The 22,359-nt window shown below is 44.0% G+C and overlaps 1 pseudogene; it reads left to right on the top strand.

The window, feature by feature from the left end:
- LOC139414949 (glutamate receptor ionotropic, kainate 2-like) overlaps positions 1 to 22,359 on the top strand; it is a 154,803-nt pseudogene that overhangs the window by 19,859 nt on the left and 112,585 nt on the right.

Here is a 22,359-nt window from a genome sequence, read left to right as displayed (position 1 = left end):
AGGGAGGGAGGGAGGGAGGGAGGGAGGGAGGGAGGGAGGGAGGGAGGGAGGGAGGGAGGGAGGGAGGGAGGGAGGGTCAGAGTAGGGAAGAGAACAAGATGAAAGAGGGAGAGAGCATTCTCTTCAACAACTGGGTCTGCTTATTCGGAGTGCCCTGCAAATGTGACCCAAAGCAAAATACAGCATAATGTTATGAAGAAATACATTATGGCGATTTATGCTCATGAGAGAAGCCATGGTCGTTTAAGACATATCCATTGTAATTGATCACATGCAACTGTCACAGTCATGATGAATTACTGCATCTGCGGTGTGTGTGTGGGTGTGTGTGTGGGTGTGTGTGTTGGTGTGTGTGTGTGGGTGTGCGTGTGCTCGTGAAACTGCACCAGCTATAGTTGCAGCATGATAATGTTGGGGAATATGTAAATATGTCCCAATGTATTCTGGGTCCTACAATACCTTGAACACCACAATAAAGAGGCTGAATTCAGCTATTCATTTGTGGCACATTGAAGTGATGTACCACAGCTGGTGAGATGGTAATTGTTTACAATGCTTGCACATTTGGATCAATAGTGAGTGTGTGTGTGTGTGTGTGTGTGTGTGTGTGTGTGTGTGTGTGTGTGTGTGTGTGTGTGTGTGTGTGTGTGTGTGTGTGTGTGTGTGTGTGTGTGTGTGTGTGTGTGTGTGTGTGTGTGTGTGTGTCTACTTTCTCCTGGGTGGTAGGAGCTGTGTATGAGAGAGGATATGAGACAGAAAGAGAAGGGAGAGTCTGAGAACAGAGGGGAGGTGAGAAACAGTAAGCCAATCAATTTGAGTCGTGAATCCTCAGAGACTTCAGAAACGTTCAAGGCTCTAACAAGCCTGTGGAACCTTACGATTTTGGCACATTTTAGCACCAACGTGTTCCCCACTCGACAAATTAGCACACAAAATGTCAGTCGTTAGTTTAGCACATTTACAAAGTCCATGCAAATTAGCACACATACTGTAGAGAGAGCCTGGCAAATTAACATGGGGTGAACCCAACCTGGCAAATGAGCACATTTAATATCAGTGTGCTAATAGCAAATGTAACATGATCACTGGCTTGGCTTTTAAGCTGGGTTCTGGGTGAGGACGAGGTGCTCCTCAGGAAAGTGTCTTGGGACCATTTAAGTGAATTAAATGTTTTGATTGTTGACTTAGCTGTCAAGCTGAGTGTTGACCTCTGTTGCACTGCTGTCTTGCCTTGAAGGACGTTTGTGTGTCACAGGCCTGGGTCCAGTGTGGCTACCATATCACTGAGAGGTACTGGGTCCAGTGTGACTACCATGCCACTGAGAGGTACTGGGTCCAGTGTGACTACCATGTCACTGAGAGGTACTGGGTCCAGTGTGACTACCATGTCACTGAGAGGTACTGGGTCCAGTGTGACTACCATGTCACTGAGAGGTACTGGGTCCAGTGTGACTACCATGTCACTGAGAGGTACTGGGTCCAGTGTGACTACCATGTCACTGAGAGGTACTGGGTCCAGTGTGACTACCATGTCACTGAGAGGTACTGGGTCCAGTGTGACTACCATGTCACTGAGAGGTACTGGGTCCAGTGTGACTACCATGTCACTGAGAGGTACTGGGTCCAGTGTGACTACCATGCCACTGAGAGGTACTGGGTCCAGTGTGACTATCATATCACTGAGAGGTACTGGGTCCAGTGTGACTACCATGTCACTGAGAGGTACTGGGTCCAGTGTGACTACCATGTCACTGAGAGGTACTGGGTCCAGTGTGACTACCATGTCACTGAGAGGTACTGGGTCCAGTGTGACTACCATGTCACTGAGAGGTACTGGGTCCAGTGTGACTACCATGTCACTGAGAGGTACTGGGTCCAGTGTGACTACCATGTCACTGAGAGGTAAACTGTTTACCCTTCTTTGGGTTTGTGGGAAGCAGGTTTTAGATTCTTCAATTAGCCACAGCTTCCTTGGATTCTAATGTTACACTGTGTATGTGTGTGTGTATGTGTGGTGTACGTGTGTGTATTGTCGGTGTACTCTTCCTTGCATAGTGGTGACTCAGCCCCAGGTATTTTTCTACATTGCCAGGTGCCACTCCACTTTCGACAGGGATTGCCTGGACTGTTTCACTGGAATACAGCAAACCATCTAAGCCTGACTATATTAACACAATTCTCTTGCAATGTACTTTTTTTAAATTCCAAAAGTGGTGCATGGGTCTAAGTCACTGCATCGCAGTGCTAAAGGCGTCACTACCAACCCTGGTTTGATCCCAGGCTGTATCACTGCACTGCAGTGCATATGCACTGCAGAGATAATTGCTTGATGGAAAAGTGTTTTCTCATATGATCTTTATTTAATATTTGTCAAGAGCTACAGTTTTTTTTTGTTCCCTATTGTAAATGTCTTTCAAATGATTTCCTGCCAAATCACCTGCCGTGATTGGGAGTTCCATAGGGCGACGCACAATTGGCCCAGCGACGTCCGGGTTTGGGGAGGGTTTGGCCGGGGTAGGCCGTCATGGTAAATAAGAATTTGTTTTTAACTGACATAACTTGTTAAATAAAGGATAAATAAATACTTATAATAGTCTGACTTGTATACAGTACTTATAAGAGTCTGATTTATATACTTATAATAGTCTGACTTATATCAGTATAATAGTCTTGTCAACTGTGGGTGTAGCTGGTGCATGGAAGTCAGATGCGGGAGAGCAGAGATGAGTGAACACGAAGCACTTTACTGAGGCAAATTGTAAGACCAGGACGCAACAGCGTCACCAAAACCAAATGCCCAAAACAAGTAAGGAAGCACAAAGTACCACAAACAAAGTACAAAGTACAGGCTGCCACAAAACACAGGTATACATAAAACCTGGTGCTAACCAGCATGAAGCGTGCCAACCTCGACAAATAAACAATACCCCACACAGACATGGAGGGAACAGAGGGCTAAATACACATAGTAATTATGAGGAGACGTAAACCAGGTGTGCAGGAAAACAAGATAAAACAAATGGAAAATGAAAGGTGGAAAGGATGGTTAGAAGACCGGTGACGTCGACCACCGAACGCCGCCCGAACAAGGAGAGGGACCGACTTCGGCGGAAGTCTTGACAAGTCTGACTTATATACTCATAATTGTCTAACTTCTATACTTATGTCACGCCCTGGCCATAGAGAAGCTTTTATTCTCTATTTGTGTGACTAGGGTGGGCATTCTAGTTTCTTTATTTCTATGTTTTCTGTTTCTATGTTTTGGCCGGGTATGGTTCTCACTCAGGGACAGCTGTCTATCGTTGTCTCTGATTGGGAATCATACTTAGGCAGCCTGTTTTCCTGTGTATTTTGTGGGTAGTTGGCTTTGTTAATGGCACTATAGCCCTAGTAAGCATTACTGTCGTTTATTTGTTTCTTGTTTTGTTGGCGACATTTTCTTGTTTTGTTAGCGACACGCTGCACCTTAGTCCTGTCATTTCCACGACGACGTCCGTGACAGAACTACCCACCACCAAGGGACCAAGCAGCGTGGCCAGGAGAGGCAGCCCCCCCAAAAAAATTTTGGGGGGGGACACCTGGGACAGTCGGCGGTGTCGAGGTTGGAACCAGAGCCAGTCGGGGAGAAGAAGGTGAACTTGGAGGGGAGTGAAGGGAGTGAAGCAGAGACAGTTAAGGAGTTGATGGGGAGATTGGAGGAGAGAGTTAGGAGAGAGCTGTTGTGTTGGTGCATGAGGCACTACGGAGCGTGTCCTCAGTTTAATGTCACCTGAGTCAGTTCTCCGTACTCATCCTGAGATGCGTGCTAGCCGTCTGGTGAAGACTGTGCCAGCCCCATGCACCAGGCCTCCTGTGCGCCTCCCCAGCCCTGCACGTCTTGTGCCAGCTCTACACTCCAGACCTCCAGTGCGCCTCCACAGCCCGGTGAGTCCTGCGCTGGCTCTGCGCACTGTGTCTCCGGTGCGCTGTGACAGCCTGGTTCGTCCTATGCCTGCGCTCCGCACGTACCGGGCTAAAGTGGACATTCAGCCAAGAGGAGCGGTGCAAGGTCTAAGCACCAGATCTCCAGTGCTCCCCCACAGCCCGGTTTGCCCTGTGCCTGCGCTCTGGAGGTTCCGGGCTAAAGTGGACATTCAGCCTGGAAGAGTGGTGCCAAGGATACGCAACAGATCTCCAGTGCTCCCCCACAGCCCGGTTCATCCTGTGCTTCCTTCAAGGACCAGGCCTCCAGTAGGTCTCCCCAGCCTGGTGAGTCCTGTGCCTGCTCCATGGGCCAGTCCGGGGCCTCCAGCGACGGTCTCCAGTCTGGGGCCTGCAGCGAGGGTCCCCAGTCCGGGGCCTGCGTCGAGCGTCCCCAGTTCGGGGACGCCGTCGAGGGTCCCCAGTCCGGGGCCTCCAGCGAGGGTCCCCAGTCCAGGGCCTGCAGCGAGGGTCCCCAGTCCGGGACCTGCAGCGAGGGTCCCCAGTCCGGGGCCCGCAACGAGGATCCCCAGTCCGGGGCCCGCATACTTATAATAGTCTGACTTATATACTTATAATAGTCTGATTTATACATTTATAATAGTCTGACTTATACACTTATAATAGTCTGACTTATACACTTATAATAGTCTGACTTATATACTTATAATAGTCTTTCTTATAATTTATATTAGTCTAACTTATATACTTATAATAGTCTGACTTATACATGTATAATAGTCTGACTTATATACTTATAATAGTCTTTCTTATAATTTATATTAGTCTAACTTATACACTTATAATAGTCTGACTTATATACTTATAATAGTCTTTCTTATAATTTATATTAGTCTAACTTATATACTTATAATAGTCTGACTTATACATGTATAATAGTCTGACTTATACACTTATAATAATCTGACCTACTGTATATACTTATAATAGTCTGACTTATACATGTATAATAGTCTGACTTATACACTTATAATAGTCTGACCTACTGTATATACTTATAATAGTCTGACTTATACATTTATAATAGTCTGACTTATATACTTATAATAGTCTGACTTATACACTTATAATAGTCTGACTTATACACTTATAATAGTCTGACCTACTGTATATACTTATAATAGTCTGACTTATATACTTAGAATAGTCTGACTTATATACTTATAATAGTCTTTCTTATAATTTATATTAGTCTAACTTATACATTTATAATAGTCTAACTTATATACTTATAATAGTCTGACTTATACATGTATAATAGTCTGACTTATACACTTATAATAGTCTGACTTATATACTTATAATAGTCTGACTTATACATTTATAATAGTCTGACTTATATACTTATAATAGTCTGACTTATACATTTATAATAGTCTGACTTATACACTTATAATAGTCTGACTTATATACTTATAATAGTCTGACTTATACATTTATAATAGTCTGACTTAAACACTTATAATAGTCTGACTTATATACTTATAATAGTCTGACTTATATACTTATTATAGTCTGACTTATACACTTATAATAGTCTGACTTAAACACTTATAATAGTCTGACTTATATACTTATAATAGTCTGACTTAAACACTTATAATAGTCTGACTTATATACTTATAATAGTCTGACTTATATACTTATTATAGACTAACTTCTATGCTTATAATAGTCTGACCTACTGTATATACTTATAATAGTCTGACTTATATACTTATAATAGTCTGAGTTATATACTTATAATAGTCTACTTATATACTTATAATAGTCTGACTTATATACTTATAATAGTCTGACTTATACATTTATAATAGTCTGAGTTATATACTTATAATAGTCTAACTTATATACTTATAAGAGTCTAACTTATATACTTATAATAGTCTGACTTATACATTTACAATAGTCTGACTTATACATTTATAATAGTCTGACTTATATACTTATAATAGTCTGACTTATACATTTATAATAGTCTGACTTATACATTTATAATAGTCTGACTTATGTACTTATAATAGTCTGACTTATATACTTATAATAGTCTGATTTATACATTTATAATAGTCTGACTTATATACTTATAATAGTCTGACTTATACATTTATAATAGTCTGACTTATACATTTATAATAGTCTGACTTGTACATTTACAATAGTCTAACTTATATACTTATAATAGTCTGACTTATGTACACGTATAACAGTCTGACTTATGTACTTATTATAGTCTGACTTATATACATTTATAATAGTTTGACATATAAACTTATAATAGTTTGACTTATAAACTTATAATAGTCTGACTTACGTACATTTATAATAGTTTGACTTATAAACTTATAATAGTATAACTTCTATGCTTATAATGGAGTGACTTCATTTCAGTGCCTGCATACTTTACTTTACCTTAAACATGATTAAAATCAAACTGGTAATTACTAGAGGGAAACTCATCTATCATCCCTGAGCAATGACTTTTACCACATTTTGACCTCTTAGGTCACCTATTAAGGAAATTACCTCGATAACAGCATTTTCAGCAGTTAAATGCTACAACAAAACATTATTTATGGAACACAAACTATTTATATGTTTTTTTAACACAATCATTTGTTTGCTCGCATGATAGCTGTACTTTTAGTTTATGTTTGACGCAGCTTTTTTCCATTAACGAGGACAAAGCATGTGAATGCAACTCATATTTACTACTTCACTAATGGCAATTTCCACCTTCCCACTTGGTCATGGAACACAGCATTTCTCATGAGCAGTTAGGTTATGGTCATGTTACCAGCGGTTCTCTGAGGACATTCTTAGAGCAGGGGTTCTCAAACCCTTCTTCGTGGACCCCAGTGTTTCCATGTATTTTAAATATTCCACAGCTAGCACATCTGATTCAACTTGGCAAATAATCATCAAACTCTTTACTAGGTGAGTCAGGCGAGTTAGTTCAGGGTTACCACAAAATTATGAACATCCGAGGAGAGGTTAGAGCGCCACTGACTTAGCAGGTTAGAATGTGCCCTTGGCTCAGTGCATCAATAACAATCTTAGAGAGAGGATGGACCTTTGGCTCAGTGCATCAATAACACCCCTAGAGGGTTAGGACGGGCCCTTGACTCTGTGGATCAATAACACCCCTAGAGGGTTAGGACGGGCCCTTGACTCTGTGCATCAATAACACCCCTAGAGGGTTAGGACAGGCCCTTGACTCTGTGGATCAATAACACCCCTAGAGGGTTAGGACAGGCCCTTGGCTCAGTGCATCAATAACACCCTTAGAGGGTTAGGACGGGCCCTTGGCTCAGTGCATCATGAACACCCTTAGAGGGTTAGGACGGGCCCTTGGCTCAGTGCATCATGAACACCCCTAGAGGGTTAGGACGGGCCCTTGGCTCAGTGCATCATGAACACTCTTAGAGGGTTAGGACGGGCCCTTGTCTCAGTGCATCATGAACACCCTTAGAGGGTTAGGACAGGACCTTGTCGCAGTGCATCATGAACACCCTTAGAGGGTTAGGCCTGGCCCTTGTCTCAGTGCATCATGAACACCCCTAGAGGGTTAGGCCTGGCCCTTGTCTCAGTGCATCATGAACACCCCTAGAGGGTTAGGCCTGGCCCTTGTCTCAGTGCATCATGAACACCCTTAGAGAGTTAGGCCTGGCCCTTGTCTCAGTGCATCATGAACACCCCTAGAGGGTTAGGCCTGGCCCTTGTCTCAGTGCATCATGAACACCCCTAGAGGGTTAGGCCTGGCCCTTGTCTCAGTGCATCATGAACACCCTTAGAGAGTTAGGCCTGGCCCTTGTCTCAGTGCATCATGAACACCCCTAGAGGGTTAGGCCTGGCCCTTGTCTCAGTGCATCATGAACACCCTTAGAGGGTTAGGCCTAGCCCTTGTCTCAGTGCATCATGAACACCCTTAGAGGGTTAGGACAGGCCCTTGTCTCAGTGCATCATGAACACCCCTAGAGGGTTAGGCCTGGCCCTTGGCTCAGTGCATCATGAACACCCCTAGAGAGTTAGGCCTGGCCCTTGTCTCAGTGCATCATGAACCCCCTTAGAGGGTTAGGCCTGGCCCTTGTCTCAGTGCATCATGAACACCCTTAGAGGGTTAGGCCTGGCCCTTGTCTCAGTGCATCATGAACACCCTTAGAGGGTTAGGCCTGGCCCTTGGCTCAGTGCATCATGAACACCCTTAGAGGGTTAGGACAGGCCCTTGGCTCTCTCATCACAAGAAGGTCAAGTCACCACTAGGGGGCGTAGAATAATGACGGCCGTCACAGTCGCGAGGCGGTGCATCATGCATCATGTTCCGTTGGCCGCCAAAAGTGTCAGGGAGTGCTCCCATCGGGAATTTATGGGATATTTACGGATTGTTTCCATCAACAACAGCCATTCCTCACTCGTAACGGCTCGTCAGTTCAAGGGAGAAGAGAAAAGGTAGGAGCTTGCGAATGTTTGGAGCTACATCTGAATGACTGGGTGGACCTGTGCCACCTGCCTACCAACGCCTGGTGAAGGGGTTGCTCCACTGTTGCCATGGAGCCCATCATACCGCGGTCTCGCAGCTGCACCAATTCCCCATTAGTCTCTGAGACAGACCATCCATCCATGCCGCTTGGAATGACCTTCCTTCAGCCAATGAGCTTCGGAGACTCCCAAACGGCTGATATCACCTCGCCATGGTCGTAGAAATAGAGGTAATCGCCATGGCAACCTCTCTGACCGCCATCTCTCCCATCCTCCTCCCCGCAACACAAGCTCATCCTTGAGTGTATTCAACTAATTGTGTTATCTTTCATACCAGAATAATTAACCATTCACTTACATTGCAGCTACTCAGTCTATATTAGTCTATAATCCTAACATATATTAATAACTTTTTATGTTCAAAACTGTGCACTCTCCTCAAACAATAGCATGGCATTATTTCACTGTAATAGCTACTGTATTTTGGACAGTAGAGTTAGATTAACAAGAATTTTAGATTTTTTCCAATATCAGATATGTCCTGGGAAATGTTCTTGTTACTTACAACCTCATGCTAATCGCATTAGCCTATGTTAGCTCAACCATCCCGCAGGGGACCCACCGATCCTGAAGTTAAGAGGATAGAATCTATGATTCTTCCACCAAGATCAATGCGTTGTTCAGTTTTCATGCTCATTAAAGACAACTTGTGGGTCTGAAACAGAAGAACATGTTTCTATTACTCTTTTTCCACTTCAATTAGTATTTCAATTAGTATTTCAATTAGTATTTCAATTAGTATTTCAATTAGTATTTCAATTAGTATTTCAATTAGTATTTCACACCAGGTTTTTCTTTGCCGTTTGAATCATACACCATTGCATGAAACATTTATATACACTTGGATAGATATGGCTGCTGTTCTAGGAACTTCCTGGATTAGAAATGGTGATCTATCAAATTCCTTTCATGGAGGGTAGATTCCTTAAAGCGGCAAACAGCGTTGGAAACAATAACAGAGTGTAAAAGCTGAGGGATGGGGCTGCAGAAATGTAACCCCTCTCAGATTAATAGACAGAGGTATGGATGGAAAGACATACAAAGGATAGTTTAAACATAATTAAAGGCTGTACAGTGTTTGTTTACATTTAGTTTGTTTGTAAACATGGAGTAAAACAAGCTTATATTTTGGGTTCTGATTCGGTATAACAGTTAAACAAATTCATGATGCATTTATAAGTTATATTCTTCAACTCTATTGCAGATTACTCCTTTAAAGAAATGAAATCCATAACCAAAATAATGATAATGCTAAGTCCATGGTGCACCCTTAGTAACATGAGAGAGAGGAGTGTGTCTGAAGACTTCTGTGCTGTACGTTCATTTTCACCAACACACACGCTCACACACACAAGCTCACACACACACGCGCTCACACACAAACAGACAAACGGATGCATACGCTCACACACACACACTCCCACACACACTCACAAACACCCAGACACACACGCTCACACACACGTACGCTCACACACAAACAGACATACGAATGCATACACTCACACACACACACTCACACACACACACGCTCACACACAAACAGACATACGGATGCATACGCTCACACACACACGCTCACACACAAACAGACATACGAATGCATACGCTCACACACACACGCTCACACACACACGCGCTCACACACAAACAGACATACAAATGCATACACTCACACACACACGCTCACACACACACGCGCTCACACACAAACAGACATACGGATGCATACGCTCACACACACACACTCACACACACACGCGCTCACACACAAACAGACATACGAATGCATACTCTCACACACAAACAGACATACGAATGCATACACTCACACACACACGCTCACACACACACGTGCTCACACACAAACAGACAAACGGATGCATACGCTCACACACACACTCCCACACACACAAGTTCACAGACACACACAGACATGCGTATACAAACGCTCACACACACACTCACAAACACTCAGACACACACACACACAAGTTAACTCTTACACAAAGACCCAGATTAGGTGTAAATCTGCCATGGAACAGACCAACCCGATGGAGGGTTTTACTTGTTCACCCCTCGACGATGGAGGGTTCCACTTGTTCATCCCTCGACGATGGAGGGTTCCACTTGTTCACCCCTCGACGATGGAGGGTTCCACTTGTTCACCCCTCGACGATGGAGGGTTCCACTTATTCACCCCTCGACGATGGAGGGTTCCACTTGTTCACCCCTCGACGATGGAGGGTTCCACTTGTTCACCCCTCGACGATGGAGGGTTCCACTTGTTCACCCCTCGACGATGGAGGGTTTCACTTGTTCACCCCTCGACGATGGAGGGTTCCACTTGTTCACCCCTCGACGATGGAGGGTTCCACTTGTTCACCCCTCGACCGGGATTCTGATCCCGCTCTGAATCAGACCATTTTTAACAATCACATTGGCACTATTTTCAGAACCCTGTTGTCATTTTTCAAAACTCTAGACACAAAACGCAAAACGGTCATCACTTGTAACCCAGGCTGTCCAATGTTCAAAACATTACATTGTGCATTCATATCTTTAAAGAAACCTTGCACTTGCAGAATCATTGGTTCAAATAACTCATTTATCATGAAATACCATGGGAACATTCATTTAGATCCCCCACACACAAGATACCGATAGTTTCACTGTGTAGTTGTCAATGCTCATTTATCACTCCAGTGTTAATCTGCTGAATTGTAATTCTTCGCTGCAATGGCCTATTTATTGCCTACCTCCTCATGCAACATTGTATATAGACTCTTTTTTTCTGTATCATTGACTTGTTTATTGTGTTATTGGCTTGTTTGTTTATGTCCATGTTATTCCATGTGTAACTCTGTTGTTGTCTGTTGCACTGCTTTGCTTTATCTTGGCCAGGTCGCAGTTGTAAATGAGAACTTGTTCTCAACTAGCCTACCTTGTTAAATAAAGGTGTTCTCAACTAGCCTACCTGGTTAAATAAAGGTGTTCTCAACTAGCCTACCTGGTTAAATAAAGGTGTTCTCAACTAGCCTACCTGGTTAAATAAAGGTGTTCTCAACTAGCCTACCTGGTTAAATAAAGGTGTTCTCAACTAGCCTACCTGGTTAAATAAAGGTGTTCTCAACTAGCCTACCTGGTTAAATAAAGGTGTTCTCAACTAGCCTACCTGGTTAAATAATGTTCTCAACTAGCCTACCTGGTTAAATAAAGGTGTTCAACTAGCCTACCTGGTTAAATTGTTCTCAACTAGCCTACCTGGTTAAATAAAGGTGTTCTCAACTAGCCTACCTGGTTAAAAAAGGTGTTCTCAACTAGCCTACCTGGTTAAATAAAGGTGTTCTCAACTAGCCTACCTGGTTAAATAAAGGTGTTCTCAACTAGCCTACCTGGTTAAATAAAGGTGTTCTCAACTAGCCTACCTGGTTAAATAAAGGTGTTCTCAACTAGCCTACCTGGTTAAATAAAGGTGTTCTCAACTAGCCTACCTGGTTAAATAAAGGTGTTCTCAACTAGCCTACCTGGTTAAATAAAGGTGTTCTCAACTAGCCTACCTGGTTAAATAAAGGTGTTCTCAACTAGCCTACCTGGTTAAATAAAGGTGTTCTCAACTAGCCTACCTGGTTAAATAAAGGTGTTCTCAACTAGCCTACCTGGTTAAATAAAGGTGTTCTCAACTAGCCTACCTGGTTAAATAAAGGTGTTCTCAACTAGCCTACCTGGTTAAATAAAGGTGTTCTCAACTAGCCTACCTGGTTAAATAAAGGTGTTCTCAACTAGCCTACCTGGTTAAATAAAGGTGAAATAAAATAATAAAAGTACAGTCATTAAATATTCTAGTACAAAATATGTTTCATTATGCTACTACACGTAAATAGATCACTGTAAAAGGACTAGTAGAGAGAATACTACAGACACAGTGGAATCATTGAACAAAATATGACATTTATTGATGAAATACAATAAAATCACAACAGGTTTCTTTGAATCAAAGCAAAAATAATTAGCTACAACAAAATAAATAACAGTTAACGGTCAACTGCAGTGTTCCTCACCTGACTTACTGTAAAACATCACTGCAGTGTTTCTCACCTGGCTTACTGTAAAACATCACTTCAGTGTTCCTCACCTGGCTTACTGTAAAACATCACTGCAGTGTTCCTCACCTGGCTTACTGTAAAACATCACTGCAGTGTTTCTCACCTGGCTTACTGTAAAACATCACTGCAGTGTTCCTCACCTGGCTTACTGTAAAACATCACTGCAGTGTTCCTCACCTGGCTTACTGTAAAATATCACTGCAGTGTTCCTCACCTGAATTACTGTAAAACATCACTGCAGTGTTCCTCACCTGGCTTACTGTAAAACATCACTGCAGTGTTCCTCACCTGGCTTACTGTAAAACATCACTGCAGTGTTCCTCACCTGGATTACTGTAAAACATCACTGCAGTGTTCCTCACCTGACTTACTGTAAAACATCACTGCAGTGTTCCTCACCTGGCTTACTGTAAAGCATCACTGCAGTGTTCCTCACCTGGCTTACTGTAAAATATCACTGCAGTGTTCCTCACCTGAATTACTGTAAAACATCACTGCAGTGTTCCTCACCTGGCTTACTGTAAAACATCACTGCAGTGTTCCTCACCTGGCTTACTGTAAAACATCACTGCAGTGTTCCTCACCTGACTTACTGTAAAACATCACTGCAGTGTTCCTCACCTGGCTTACTGTAAAACATCACTGCAGTGTTCCTCATCTGGCTCACTGTAAAACATCACTGCAGTGTTCCTCACCTGGATTACTGTAAAAAGCAAAACAAAGGATTTATTACTGTACTTCTATATTTCCTTCAACCCTGTCTTGTGGATTTGACCACAGGTTCTCATCCTCATCACAATGGATGTTTTCATTAGCCCAAACATCTTGGGAGGAATCTTCGGGCATGGCAAATCCAGGCGTCATCCATGGCCTGGAGAAGGGTGGGTTGTACGTGAGGGCGCCTATCATATACCTTCCACCTCCATGTGGAGAAAAATTCCTCAGTTAAGGAAAGGAGAGAATGTCTTGAGATGTTGCTTCAACATATCCACATAATTTTCCTCTCTCATTACGCCATCTATTTTGTGAAGTGCACCAGTCTCTCCTGCAGCAAAGCACCCCCACAACATGATGCTGCCACCCCCGTGCGTTACATATGGGATGGTGTTCTTCAGCTTGCAAGCCTCCCCCTTTTTCCTCCAAACATAACGATGGTCAAACAGTTCTATTTTTGTTTCATCAGACCAAAGCACATTTCTCTGAAAAATACGGTCTTTGTCCCCATGTGCAGTTGCAAACCGTAGTCTGCCTTTTTTTAATGGCGGTTTTGGAGCAGTGGCTTCTTCCTTGCTGAGCGGCCTTTCAGGTTATGTTGATAGGACTTGTTTTACTGTTGATATAGATACTTTTGTACCCGTTTCCTCCAGCATCTTCACAAGGTCCTTTGGTTTTGTTCTGGGATTGATTTGTACTTTTCGCACCCAAAGTACTCTAGGAGACAAAACGCGTCTCCTTCCTGAGCACTATAATGGCTGTGTGGTCCCATGGTGTTTATACTTGCGTACTATTGTTTGTACAGATGAACGTAGTACTTTCAGGCGTTTGGAAATTGCTCCCAAGGATGAACCAGACTTGTGGAGATCTAAAAAAAAATTCTGAGGTCTTGGCTGATTTCTTTTGATTTTCCCATGATTTTCCCATGATGTCAAGCAAAGAGGCACTGGGTACACCTCCAATTGACTCAAATGATGTCAATTAGCCTATCATAAGCTTCAAAAGACATTACATAATTTTCTGGAATTTTCCAAGCTGTTTAAAGGCACAGTCAACTTAGTGTATGTAAACTTCTGACCAACTGGAATGGTGATACAGTCTGTAAAAAAATGTTGGTAAAATGACTTGTGTCATGCACAAAGTAGAGGTCCTAACCGACTTGCCAAAACTATAGTTTGTTAACAAGAAATTTGTGGAGTGGTTGAAAAACTAGTTTTAATGACTCCAACCTAAGTGTATGTAAACTTCTGACTTCAACTGTAACTTGTGGAAATGTAGTTTACCCTTCTTTATATAATTATTGGAACTATAGTTTAGCCCTCTATATATAACCAGTGTAAAACTATAGTTTACTCCTCTACATATAACCAGTAGAACTATAGTTTACCCCTCTATATATAACCAGTGTAACTATAGTTTACCCCTCTATATTTAACCAGTGGAACTATAGTTTACCCCTCTATAGTTATAACTAGTGGAACTATAGTTTACCCCTCTATATATAACCAGTGTAACTATAGTTTACCCCTCTATATATAACTAGTGGAACTATAGTTTACCCCTCTATATATAACCAGTGTAACTATAGTTTACCCCTCTACATATAACTAGTGTAACTATAGTTTACCCCTCTATAGTTATAACTAGTGGAACTATAGTTTACCCCTCTATATATAACTAGTGGAACTATAGTTTACCCCTCTATATTTAACCAGTGGAACTATAGTTTACCCCTCTATATATAACCAGTGTAACTATAGTTTACCCCTCTATAGTTATAACTAGTGGAACTATAGTTTACCCCTCTATATTTAACCAGTGGAACTATAGTTTACCCCTCTATAGTTATAACTAGTGTAACTATAGTTTACCCCTCTATATATAACTAGTGTAACTATAGTTTACCCCTCTATATATAACCAGTGTAACTATAGTTTACCCCTCTATATATAACCAGTGTAACTATAGTTTACCCCTCTATATATAACCAGTGTAACTATAGTTTACCCCTCTATAGTTATAACTAGTGGAACTATAGTTTACCCCTCTATATTTAACCAGTGGAACTATAGTTTACCCCTCTATAGTTATAACCAGTGTAACTATAGTTTACCCCTCTATATATAACCAGTGTAACTATAGTTTACCCCTCTATAGTTATAACTAGTGGAACTATAGTTTACCCCTCTATAGTTATAACTAGTGGAACTATAGTTTACCCCTCTATATATAACCAGTGGAACTATAGTTTACCCCTCTATAGTTATAACTAGTGGAACTATAGTTTACCCCTCTATATTTAACCAGTGGAACTATAGTTTACCCCTCTATATATAACCAGTGTAACTATAGTTTACCCCTCTATAGTTATAACTAGTGGAACTATAGTTTACCCCTCTATATATAACCAGTGTAACTATAGTTTACCCCTCTATATATAACTAGTGGGACTAGGTAGTTTACCCCTCTATATATAACAAGTGGAACTATAGTTTACCCCTCTATATATAACCAGTGTAACTATAGTTTACCCCTCTATATATAACAAGTGGGACTATAGTTTACCCCTCTATATATAACAAGTGGAACTATAGTTTACCCCTGTAACGGTTTTCTTGATGAGAAGGAGAGTCGGACCAAAATGCGGCGTGTAGATTGCGATCCATGTTTATTGTGACTATAGCAACACGAATCTAAATACAAACAGTGCAAAATAATAAACGTAATGAAAACCGAAACAGCCTAAACTGGTGCAAACTAACACTAAGGACAATCACCCACAAACACACAGTGAAACCCAGGCTACCTAAATATGGTTCCCAATCAGAGACAATGACTAACACCTGCCTCTGATTGAGAACCATATCAGGCCAGACATAGAAATAGACAAACAAGACATCCAACATAGAATGCCCACCCAGTTCACGTCCTGACCAACACTAAAACAAGGAAAACACACACGAACGATGGTCAGAACGTGACAGTACCCCCCCTCCAAGGTGCGGACTCCGGACGCACAACTTAAACCTATGGGGGAGGGTGTGGGTGGGCATCTGTCCGCGGTGGCGGCTCTGGCGCTGGACGTGGACCCCACTCCATAACAGTTTTAGTCCACCTCCTTAGCGTCCCTAGAAAGGTTACCCTCCTTAAAGACCGCTCGGGACAGAGGGGCAGCTCGGGACAGAGGTAGCTCAGGACTGATGGGTAGCTCAGCACTGAGAGGAAGCTCAGCACTGAGAGGAAGCTCAGCACTGAGAGGAAGCTCAGGCAGGTGGTTGGATCCGGCAGATCCTGGCTGGCTGGCGGTTCTGGAAGATCCTGGCAGACTGGCGGATCCGGAAGAGTCTGGTCGACTGGCGGATCTGGAAGACTCTGGTCGACTGGCGGATCTGGAAGAGTCTGGTCGACTGGCGGATCTGGAAGAGTCTGGTCGACTGGCGGATCTGGAAGAGTCTGGTCGACTGGCGGATCTGGAAGAGTCTGGTCGACTGGCAGATCTGGAAGAGTCTGGTCGACTGGCAGATCTGGAAGATTCTGGTCGACTGGCAGATCTGGAAGAGTCTGGTCGACTGGCAGATCTGGAAGAGTCTGGTCGACTGGCAGATCTGGAAGAGTCTGGTCGACTGGCAGATCTGGAAGAGTCTGGTCGACTGGCAGATCTGGAAGAGTCTGGTCGACTGGCTGCTCTGGCTGCTCCATGCTGACTGGCTGCTCCATGATGACTGGCAGCTCTGGCTGCTCCATGCTGACTGGCTGCTCCATGCTGACTGGCAGCTCTGGCTGCTCCATGCTGACTGGCTGCTCTGGCTGCTCCATGCTGACTGGCTGCTCCATGCTGACTGGCGGCCCTGGCTGCTCCATGCTGACTGGCGGCCCTGGCTGCTCCATGCTGACTGGCGGCCCTGGCTGCTCCATGCTGACTGGCGGCCCTGGCTGCTCCATGCTGACTGGCGGCCCTGGCTGCTCCATACTGACTGGCGGCCCTGGCGGCTCCTTGCAGACTGGCAGCTCTGGCGGCTCCTTGCAGACTGGCAGCTCTGGCGGCTCCTTGCAGACTGGCAGCTCTGGCGGCATCCTGCAGAAAGGCAGCTCTGGCGGCTCCTTGCAGACTGGCAGCTCCTTGCAGACTGGCAGCTCTATGCAGACTGGCAGCTCCTTGCAGACTGGCAGCTCCTTGCAGACTGGCAGCTCTATGCAGACTGGCAGCTCCTTGCAGACTGGCAGCTCTATGCAGACTGGCAGCTCCTTGCAGACTGACAGCTCTATGCAGACTGGCAGCTCCTTGCAGACTGGCAGCTCCTTGCTAACTGGCAGCTCTATGCTAACTGGCAGCTCTATGCTAACTGGCAGCTCCTTGCAAACTGGCAGTTCTGAACAGGCGGGAGACTCCGGCAGCGCTGTAGAGAAGGAAGGCTCTAACAGCGCTAAACAGGCGGGAGACTCCGACAGCGCTGGAGAGGAGGAGGGCTCCGACAGCGCTGGACAGGCGAGGCGCACTGTAGGCCTGATGCGTGGTGCTGGCACTGGTGGTACTGGGCCGAGGACACGCACGGGAAGCCTGGTGCGGGGAGCTGCTACCGGAGGGCTGGGGTGTGGAGGTGGCACAGGATGGGTTAGACCGTGAAGGCGTACTGGAGATCTTGAGAGCGGTGCTGGCACAGGACGTGCAAGGCTAGGGAGGTGCACAGGAGGCCTGGTACGTGAGACTGGCACCATCTTCACCAGCCGACTAACACGCACCTCAGGACGAGTATGGAGCGCTGACCCAGGTGCCATCAAATCCCCGACACGCTCCATCGGGCGAATTCCATGTTTAAAACACCAACACAGCAACTCCCTCATTTCTCTCTCCTCCAATTTCCCCATTAACTCCTTCACAGTCTCTGTTTCGCTCACCTCCAACACCGGCTCTGGTTCTGGTCTCCTCCTTGGCTCCTCACGATAAACAGGGAGAGTTGGCTCAGGTCTGGCTCCTGACTCTGCCACACTCTCCCTGAGCCCCCCCCCAAGACATTTTTGGGGCTGACTCTGGGGCCTCCGTCCGCGCCGCCTTGCTTGCTTCGCAAACTCCATTCTCCTATATCCTTCCGCGCACTGCTCCATCGAATCCCAGGCGGGCTCCGGCACTCTCCCTGGGTCGACCCTGTCTATCTCCTCCCAAGAAGTATAGTCCATACTGTACTCCACTTTGGGCTGTTCCTGCCTGTTGACACGCTGCTTGGTCCCTTTGTGGTGGGTGATTCTGTAACGGTTTTCTTGATGAGAAGGAGAGTCGGACCAAAATGCGGCGTGTAGATTGCGATCCATGTTTATTGTGACTATAGCAACACGAATCTAAATACAAACAGTGCAAAATAATAAACGTAATGAAAACCGAAACAGCCTAAACTGGTGCAAACTAACACTAAGGACAATCACCCACAAACACACAGTGAAACCCAGGCTACCTAAATATGGTTCCCAATCAGAGACAATGACTAACACCTGCCTCTGATTGAGAACCATATCAGGCCAGACATAGAAATAGACAAACAAGACATCCAACATAGAATGCCCACCCAGTTCACGTCCTGACCAACACTAAAACAAGGAAAACACACACGAACGATGGTCAGAACGTGACAACCCCTCTATATATAACAAGTGGAACTATAGTTTACCCCTCTATATATAACCGGTGTAACTATAGTTTACCCCTCTATATTTAACCAGTGGAACTATAGTTTACCCCTCTATAGTTATAACTAGTGTAACTATAGTTTAACCCTCTATTTATAACTAGTGGAACTATAGTTTACCCCTCTATAGTTATAACTAGTGTAACTATAGTTTACCCCTCTATATATAACCAGTGGAACTATAGTTTACCCCTCTATAGTTATAACTAGTGTAACTATAGTTTAACCCTCAACATATAACTAGTGGAACTATAGTTTACCCCTCTATATATAACCAGTGGAACTTTCTTTGTGTTCTTGAACGTAGCCTGTTTCTTTGTGTTCTTGAACGTAGCCCTGTCTTTCATTTTTGTTCATTGTTTTTACCTGTGTCATTTACTCACCTGGTCTCATCAGCTCCTTATTTAGTTCAGTTCTTTCTGTTAGTTTTGAGTTGTTTTTTGTTGTTGTTTTGTTATGTTTGTTTTTGACGGCCTATGTGTGTTTGACCACTGCCTGTGACCACGATTCCTGCCTTCTGCGAAGGCTTAATAAACATCTGCCGAGAGCACGTGAATCTCCACCTTTTTCTCCCTGAGTATTCATTCAGTTTAGCCATATAAAGTGGGGAGAACAAGTATTTGATACACTGCCGATTTTGCAGGTTTTCCTACTTACAAAGCATGTAGAGGTCTGTAATTTTTATACATTTTTGTCTTCTCTCGCTCTCTCGCTGTTTCTTTTCTTCACTCTTACTTAAAAATAAATATATTCCTATATGCATAGGGTCTGGAAGAGGGGGCTCTCGTCCTCTATCCTTTTGTGTCTCCTTTTCACTACCCCGCTCCCTCCCTTCCTGCTACAATTGAATCAATAAACAGTCTTTAATGCTCAGTGAAACTCTTTGAGCATGGATCACGTCACACTCTTAGCTCGCCCATGGAATGAAGCTATAGGGAAGCAACTCTGGACTCCTGAACTCTGGGTTAACTCCTCTGGAAATATTGATTTGAGTTTCTTTCATTCTCCCTCTCTAGTCATTGAGTGGTAAGTCTCTGGTCTTTTGGATGGTGGACAGCAGATCTAGCCAGGTTTAGTCAAAGTCCATGCTCAGTGCTATGCTCGTTTTTTGGAATGGTGAACTTTGAAACAAGTCTTTGCTCGATGGTAGTGTTGTTTAATACCTACATGGCATTTGGAGTATTAGGAGGTCTATGAGCATTCGTTGGGGTATTTGGATGTTTAACTACTACATAATAACCTGATCTGTCATCGTTAAAGTAGTTTCACTACGAAATAGCAGATGCTACGTTGTTGTCAAGTCATGTCATGATTCTGAACAGCATGAGAGTGGAGCACCTGGAGAGCACTTTCCAATCAAATTGTAAATCATTCAAAAATGTTAAGGGGTTTCGATCACTGCTGAGAGAGACCTGGGATTGCCATGGTAACTGCACTTCACTGAGTGGTCTGGACGGTGTAGGTGGAAGCATCGTTCCTTGGGTTATTTGAAGTGGTGCTAAGACAGTTAACAGTCCACCGACTACACTGAACCTCCTTGATTAGGAGTTTGAACTGTAAGCTATGACAATGCTAAGATGTTCCGTGTTGTCTGGCTACTAGGACTAGTGTCTATAAATCTTTTTGATACAGGAACCTTGAAGGACGATTTCAATTAAACCTAGAATTTCTCTGGCCCAGTGGTGGTCTAATGGTTAGCTCCATTGTTCCTGTGGCGTTGGGTGGTCTAATGTTTCGCTCCATTGTTTCTGTGGCGTTGGGTGGTCTAATGTTTCGCTCCATTGTTTCTGTGGCCTGGGGTGGTCTAATGGTTCGCTCCATTGTTTCTGTAGCCTGGGGTGGTCTAATGGTGTGCTCCATTGTTTCTGTGGCCTGGGGTGGTCTAATGGTTCACTCCATTGTTTCTGTGGCCTGGGGTGGTCTAATGGTTCGCTCCATTGTTTCTGTGGCCTGGGGTGGTCTAATGGTTCGCTCCATTGTTTCTGTGGCCTGGGGTGGTCTAATGGTTCGCTCCATTGTTTCTGTGGCCTGGGGTGGTCTAATGGTTTGCTCCATTGTTTCTGTGGCCTGGGGTGTTCTAATGGTTCGCTCCATTGTTTTTGTGGCCTGGGGTGGTCTAATGGTTTGCTCCATTGTTTCTGTGGCCTGGGGTGGTCTAATGGTTCGCTCCATTGTTTCTGTGGCCTGGGGTGGTCTAATGGTTTGCTCCATTGTTTCTGTGGCCTGGGGTGGTCTAATGGTTCGCTCCATTGTTTCTGTGGCCTGGGGTGGTCTATTGGTTTGCTCCATTGTTTCTGTGGCCTGGGGTGGTCTAATGGTTCGCTCCATTGTTTCTGTGGCCTGGGTAGCCTTGTGGTTTGCTCCATTGTCTCCTGAGCAAATGTACGACGGCATTAGAATGGGTTTAAATCTGACACACGCCATTCTTACACCCTCTCTCCAACTAACATTCCTGTCTCTTCTCTGTCTCCTGCCAATAAAATAAAATACAAAAGGAGTGGAAAAACCCTCAAATAATATAAAGAAGAAATTCAGAACTGAGTACATTGAGTATGTAACAAGAACTCCCGGTGACCAGAAACTGCCTCTGGGAAGTTTTAAGTTTTAAAGTGGATGAACCACTCTAAAGTAAAGGGTCTGACTCAGCACTACTGGTCTGGAGGATCTCAAGTTCTCATTGGGTCCCTCAATTAGTCGGTCTGTATAAACAGCTGCTTGGCTAGCTCTGCTGAATTAACCTGGCTTTCCTCTCTCTCTCTCTCTCTCTCTCTCTCTCTCTCTCTCTCTCTCTCTCTGTCTCCCTGTGTCACACACACACACACACACACACACACACACACACACACACACACACACACACACACACACACACACACACACTCTCTTTCCACCCCTTCATTTCAGCATTATTTGGACATCAAGGTACAGCACAGCACAGCCAAGCACCGAACAGTACAGTACAGTAGAGTTCGGTACAGTACACTATAATTTATTGTACTGTACTGAACTATACTTTTCTTTACTTTACTCTACTGTGCTTTATTGTGCTGTGCTGTGCTGTGCTGTGCTGTGCTGTGCCCTGCTCTACTGTACTGGGCTGTCCAAACTTTTGAACCCAACTGTAGTTTGGGACTACCATGACATACTATTGTAGTCAATTCAATTGCAGAAAATCCGTTGCTGATTTTTCGATTTGGTAACGGTTTAAAAAACACTATAACAAATTGATAGGTCTAGCTTTACTTGTTACTTCTGTGAACTTTCATTTTCCTCCCTCCTCGTGAGGGAGAGAAATTAGAAAATCTTTTCAAGATATGTTGGTTTTTGGTAAGAGAATTTGA

This window comes from Oncorhynchus clarkii, chromosome 8, assembly GCF_045791955.1.
Source record: "Oncorhynchus clarkii lewisi isolate Uvic-CL-2024 chromosome 8, UVic_Ocla_1.0, whole genome shotgun sequence".
Classification (NCBI taxonomy): Eukaryota; Metazoa; Chordata; class Actinopteri; order Salmoniformes; family Salmonidae; genus Oncorhynchus; species Oncorhynchus clarkii.
Note: the sequence above shows the minus strand (reverse complement) of the source record. Positions and strands in the feature narration are given on the sequence as shown.